Source organism: Anomalospiza imberbis, chromosome Z, assembly GCF_031753505.1.
Source record: "Anomalospiza imberbis isolate Cuckoo-Finch-1a 21T00152 chromosome Z, ASM3175350v1, whole genome shotgun sequence".
In the NCBI taxonomy this organism is placed as follows: domain Eukaryota; kingdom Metazoa; phylum Chordata; class Aves; order Passeriformes; family Viduidae; genus Anomalospiza; species Anomalospiza imberbis.
The window spans coordinates 70148706-70154767 of NC_089721.1; the positions used below are offsets into that span (position 1 = coordinate 70148706).

At 41.3% G+C, this 6062-nt stretch overlaps 1 long non-coding RNA gene across 1 annotated transcript; it reads left to right on the forward strand.

Annotated features, from left to right (window-relative positions):
* Nucleotides 1-921: 921 nt before the first annotated feature.
* LOC137465189 (uncharacterized) lies at nucleotides 922-5478 on the forward strand. The gene is made up of 3 exons (XR_010994587.1): nucleotides 922-1192; nucleotides 1468-1552; nucleotides 5096-5478. It is a non-coding gene; the product is annotated as an uncharacterized lncRNA (long non-coding RNA).
* The last annotated feature ends 584 nt before the right edge of the window (nucleotides 5479-6062 follow it).

The following is a 6062-nucleotide window of genomic DNA, read 5'->3' on the forward strand; positions in this document are numbered from 1 at the left end:
ATATTATCCCTGTACAACAACATCTTTTTCCTTATCCCTCACGATTTTGGACATGTCTATTATATCCACTATCATATCCATTGTGCTTTACCACTTTTTTCAAAGTTTCAAAGAGCCATATATCACTGCATTTATGAAAGCTTCATTGCCTTTTTTTTTTTTTTTTTTTTAACTGGCCTCTTCTCTGTTTTTTGCTTTCTTTCTAGCTCTTCCATAGTGTAGTAAATAATGACCATTTTAGGACAGAGGCTGCTTTTTGTTATTATTTTATGTGGTGCCTTTGGACTTTTATGTGGTTACCATAACACAGGTGCACAGCAGTGCAGCCCTGCTGTGGTACCAAAATCAGCGAAGGATGTGAAGGTGTAACTGATACCTCTGGTAGTGCTCTGTGGTGGAGTTTCCACACCCCACCCATAAAATAAAAGTGAAAAATTTGATAATGAAAGCGATGGCCAAGGGCTGAAGCAATGCTGTGGTGTGCAAGGGGAATCTGTTTGCCCACAATTATTAAAGAAAGCATTCCCCAAACACTGTTTGTCCTGACTAACCAGGACATTGCTTTATCTGCTAATGAGCTGACTTCCCTGTTATTCCAAGAGGCACCACAAATTTCCAGATGCTTGTACTGCTCATTTTCCTAGAGGAAGAGCTCCTGTAGTGGCACCTAGGCCAGCAGCAAGCCATTACAGGAATGGACTTTGGCTCCTTTTAGGAGGCAACCCACAGAGATTTCTCCAGGTGACTCCACCTCATTCTCTGGCCATTGGTGACTGAGCAAGTGTTTGTTTGTTTTTGTGGTTTTTTTTTTTTTTTTTTTTCTGTTTTTTTTTTTTCCCTGGGGAAGGCATGCCAGCTCCAGCTGAAAATTCCACATTGATGGAATGCTTGAAGTGTCCTGCCATCATCATCACCATCATCATCATCATCATCATCATCATCATCATCTCATGTGATTGGGTTTCCTTATTTGCAATATTGCCTGTCCTACTTCAGGTCCAGCTGTTTCAGCTGCCAGTTCCACCCACTCATCCGCACTTGGCAAAGTTGGTCTGTGGTGTCAGGGAATTCTCTGTGTCACGCTGAAACCAAAGTGTTGATCTCCCTAATGGGCTGCTGCATTCATTGCTGTTCTGGTTTTCCCAATGCTAACATATGTCTGACATTTAATTCCTATTATTCACAGGCACATGTGCGTATCTATACCAACCTCAAGAGAAAAATATGGATCTGTTATAAAATGCTGAATTCACAGCCTTTGCTTCAGATATCACCTGGAAAGGTAACCCAGCTTGTCCTAAACCCATTTGGTAAATAAATTTTTGCAAGAAACCTGACCCTGAACTCCTATGTTACCAACACCTTCATATTTCCCCTTTTGCTCTCCTGGGTCTGCTTTTGGCTTAATCTACTTTTTGCTGTCACTGCCTAAGCTGCAGCTGACCTGACTCTGTTTCAGCCATGCAGGACATCCTAACATATTCAAGGCTGGAATTTCTTCTGGGAGTGGCATAAAATTGAAGTCTTTGCTGAGGTCAAGGACAATTGAGCTGTAAGTATTCATAAAAACTTTAAATTGAAAATACGTAGCTAAGGGAAGTGGGAGCAGATTTATTTGTTTTTGCTGTTACCAATTTTATCTGGGACAATTCCAGTTCATACAACTTGAGCAAAGAGAATATGAAAACTTTGGAGGGGATCAAAAATATTTCTGTGGTTTTTTTGCATCAATAGGACCCAAATCATGTTTCAAATTTCTTGTAATGCTGATATACTTATTGGCATTGAAAATCAGAGAAGGGATTTTTTTTTCCTTAAAAAAGGTAACAAAGCTGGGAATTTCAGTGTCTTCAAGAAAGAAGCAGAACAGGAAAGTTGATGTGACATCATGAAACATAAAGTTTTGGCAGCTCCAGAATTTCTTTGGATTTGTAATTTCACTCAAATCTGCAATTTACCCACACTCTTGACCTTTCAGCCACAGAGGAGTATTTCCCCTGTTTGGTACCTCCCATTGCTTTAAATTAAGACCTCAAAATTCCACAATTTTCAGTGAGTGTATCTTTCTTCTGCTCACTGTCAACACTGTGGAATGCCATATTCACACAGCTGGGGTCTTTTACTTGTTATTAATTGCTGCAATGATTTAGAAGGATAAGAGACCACTACGAGGGTGTGAACATCCCCCAATTTATGCTTTAATATTGCATGAAACCCCTGTGTGCTCACAACTTCAAAGATTTTAACAAAGAACAAAAAGAGTTAAAAAGGAGTAACTGCACCAGCTCAGACCATCAAGTAACTCCCTGTATCCTGGGACAAAAAAGATCATTTGTAGGTGGTACTTTTCCGTGAATGATGTCTGAGTAAAGCTCATGCTTATCTTGGTGCTAGAAAGTAGGAAGTGTTAATTCAGGGAAGGATGAATCAGTAACTTCATTTCATTGCCATGTTCTCAGCCTCTGCTGGCTTCAGGGGGAGCTTTGTCTGAAAAGTTTAAACTTGTTAAATTTGTCACAGCACAGTAGGAACCACAAATGGTCTGAAATTTTAGTGGTGTAGAATGGGTTTGCTTGTTTGTTTGTTAGGTTTTATTTATTTTGAGACGAGGAGCCCACAGCCATGAGCCCAAGTCTTGAAGTCAAATGCCCTCTTCTGGCCAAGAACCGATTTTCTCAACGTTTAAAATGAAGTGTTTGTTACGAGTTTGTTCTAAACAAAACTCCAGTGTAACTGCAAACCTTTTTTGTTGGTGATGTGGTGAAGCAGGTCAGATTGCTGGACTAAGCTATTCCTGTTTGACAGATGGTTGTTTTCTGCCCAAATCTTCATGCTGTGAGTCTCTGCGGAAAGAAAGCTGGAAAATTAGTAAGTCAGGAAAGAAAGCAGAGTATGGTTGTCACTTTTGTGGCAGTGTATTTTTAATGTACACCCTACAATCAGGGCCAAGGAAGCTATGCAAAACCTCTGCATGAATGCATCCTGAAAACCTCATGGCCATGAGAGAAGTGAAAATTACAAGACATGCCCTAGGTCATAACAAAAAAAACCTCCAAAAATCTGTGATAAGGTCAGGATTTCAACCCAAATTTAATGAATTTCAACTACCTGTGACAAACGAGACAATTTCAGGCACTGAGGTGCCTGAGTTCAGCCAGAGAGGGAAGGGACAGTAGAAGCATGCTAATTCTTGGGAACTAGCAAGGCATGAGGACATTCCCCTTCCTGGGATGTGACTTTGCCTTCTGCAACGCATTGTCTCTCTTTTGCCCCTTTCCTTGGCCCAGTCTTGGCTTGCAGCTGCCCTAAGTGTCAGAAGGGTGAGTCTGTCACTCTAGAACATCGTGTTGAAAGCAAGTAGGAGAACTCTTCCCCTTACTTAGCTGGTGTGTGCTCTGTTTGAAGAATAAATTATTTTAAGGAATTCAGGAAGTTATGAAAAGTGAGGGGTTTGAGGATGAGCAATGAGCTAATGGATAAAACTTGGTTTTCACAGCTGATTATGAAAGTGATTAATTGACTTCTACATTTTTTGGGGGGGAATGGAAGAAACTGTGGGCTGGGGGGTGAAGAGCAGACTTAGACACTCCAGAGTTATGGCTTTAGAGTAAGCTTAAAAGGCCACAGAGCTCAAGAACTGTGGCAGATCATCAAATTCACCTTTCATCCTTTATGAGGTAAAGCTGCAGCTCAGGTTTACATGGAAGTCCCTGCTCTGGATGGGAAAGGGTGTAAGGATTGACCATCAGCCTGTCTTGTACTTCCCCAATACTCCTGAGAGACAGACTTGGGAAGATCCTATTCTTTGTGTGCTGAACAAGCAGCCATGTGAAAAATTCCTGGACTGAAACAGGGGCTGCCTTGCAAAGTCCATATTTAAATGTGTATTATTTTGCTCATGGGTTAAATCTGTTCTTTAGCTGTAGGTTCTAAAAGCAGGAATGTGGCAGATTGGGTTGGTTTTTTTTCAGGTGGTAAAAGCCAGTCTCAGAGTAAATGATGATATTGTTTCCATGAAAAGAGCAGGCACTTAATAACAGATATTAATATATAAGGTAAGATGTACAGGACAGTGGAGAAGGGAGGTGCTTAAAAGGAGTGTTTAAATTTTTTTCTTTAATCAGAAGCCCTTTTAGAGTGATGCAGAGAGAGGGAGCAAAGCCTTGCAAGGCACTGTGATGAGGTATCATGCATTTCTTCTCAGTGAGAAAACTCCCAGCCCCACTTCTGCCACTGGACCCTGCATTGAGGCTTTTACAGCTCTGGGATTTCCTCAATCCCTTTGAAGGAGTGGGGTCTGTCCTTGCTGATGCCCTTCAAAATACAGGTCAGCTCTTCAGATCAGATTCCACAGTCACAGCCTCAGCATGGGCATCGGATATCTGATGGAAGACATTTCCCCTGGATCAAACAGAATTATTGAAGGCAGAAATGTGTAATTTCATTAAAAAAAAAAAAAAAAAAAAAAAAAAAAAAAAAAAAAAAAACCAAAAAAAAAAAAAAAAAACGGCTCTAAGACACCATTTTCTCTCTTTCCTGCCACTCCAGCATGCTTTTTCCAGGAAATTCCATCTTCAAAATCCCTTCTTCATGAGATGCACAATCTCCTCGCTCCAGGCTAGCAGCAGTGCCGTAAGCCCTAGAGCTTCTGCTTTGTGAGTTTACTGTGTAATACAGAACAAATTTGTCAAGATGCATGGCTTTCAAAGGTTTCTCAGTATAGTTGCATATTTCACCAATGGAAGAAATATGAGATGGGTAAACTGACACAGCATTTACACATTTTTGTTGTTCCTGTTTCCTGTTTATAGTCTCTTTTTAGGTTCAGATATCCTTGTGAGATGAGGGTACCTGAAGATGGTTTCTGTGGCAAGTTCCTACATCCTGTGTGGACACTTTTTTTTCCTTTTTTAAAATTGAGTCCTGACCTGTGAAATTTTCTTTTCTCTGCTGTCTTTTGTGTTCATGTTTACATTTTACATTCCTCCTGAGCCTACCTGCATTCTCCCTCTGAAAGACCTCAGAGGGATTGCTTTTAAACTGTGAACACCTGATTCATCCATTCTTTGGCTTAAGGTTTTTCTCCTTTCTCCAGACTACCACCATGGAGAAAAGCCTGGAAGGGCAGCTCTTCCACAGCCTAAATGAAGGCTGCTGCTGCTCTCTGAGTTGCCCACACAAGCTGGATTTCTCACTTAGCAAAGATTTCTCTGGTACATCACTGTCTGAGCCCAGATTCAGAGCAGTAAACATAACCCTGAATCCAGCATGGGAGAAGGAGAGATAATTTTGATGACAGCTTTTGATCACAGCCAAAAAGGGGATTAAACTTTGCATGGAAAGGAACACAAGCATGCTCCGAGTGCAGCAGTCTGCGTGGAAGGGGATTTTAAGAGGAGAAGGGAAAGAAAAAGAGCTCATGGAAAAGACAAAGAGCTCTTTGACCTAGAATCTGCTTGGAGAAAAAGGGACAGATTCAACTGGGTTTACAAGAAAGAATCCTTAAAACATCAGTGACTTCACTTAAATTCTGGGTATCTATTGATGGCCTGAATTCTTATCAGGTGAGTTGATGCTGTCACAGTAAGTACACACATAGCATCTCCTCATTTTGGAGAGGCCACAGAACAAATTAGTGAGGTTAGACACAAAATTCCATCCAGGCCACTCTGACATCCCCCAGCCCTGCCTGGTGAAGATGCTGGTCCCTCTACACAGGCTAACTGAGCTGCTAGAAACATTCTTAACACCCTAGTCCCTCTCTTCTGTCTGTCTGTACACACTTATCTGTATTATATGAAAACTACCATTTCTGACAGATCCTGCAAAGTCTTAATTTAATGCACAATGGGTTAAGTGTCCATTGTGTGGCATTTTACAGCTCAGAAACAGACAGGCAGCCTGTGCTGCAAGCATGTAACAGGTACGAGCCAGTATCTCCGAGGCAGTGGGAGCACTTTAAGCTTTTGGAGCAAAGCCGGGCTTTAGTCATTCTTTCCCAAGGCTAATCCTATGGAGTGCTCGTTCTCCTGCTGGTTTAATTTATCTGAGCATAATAGTGC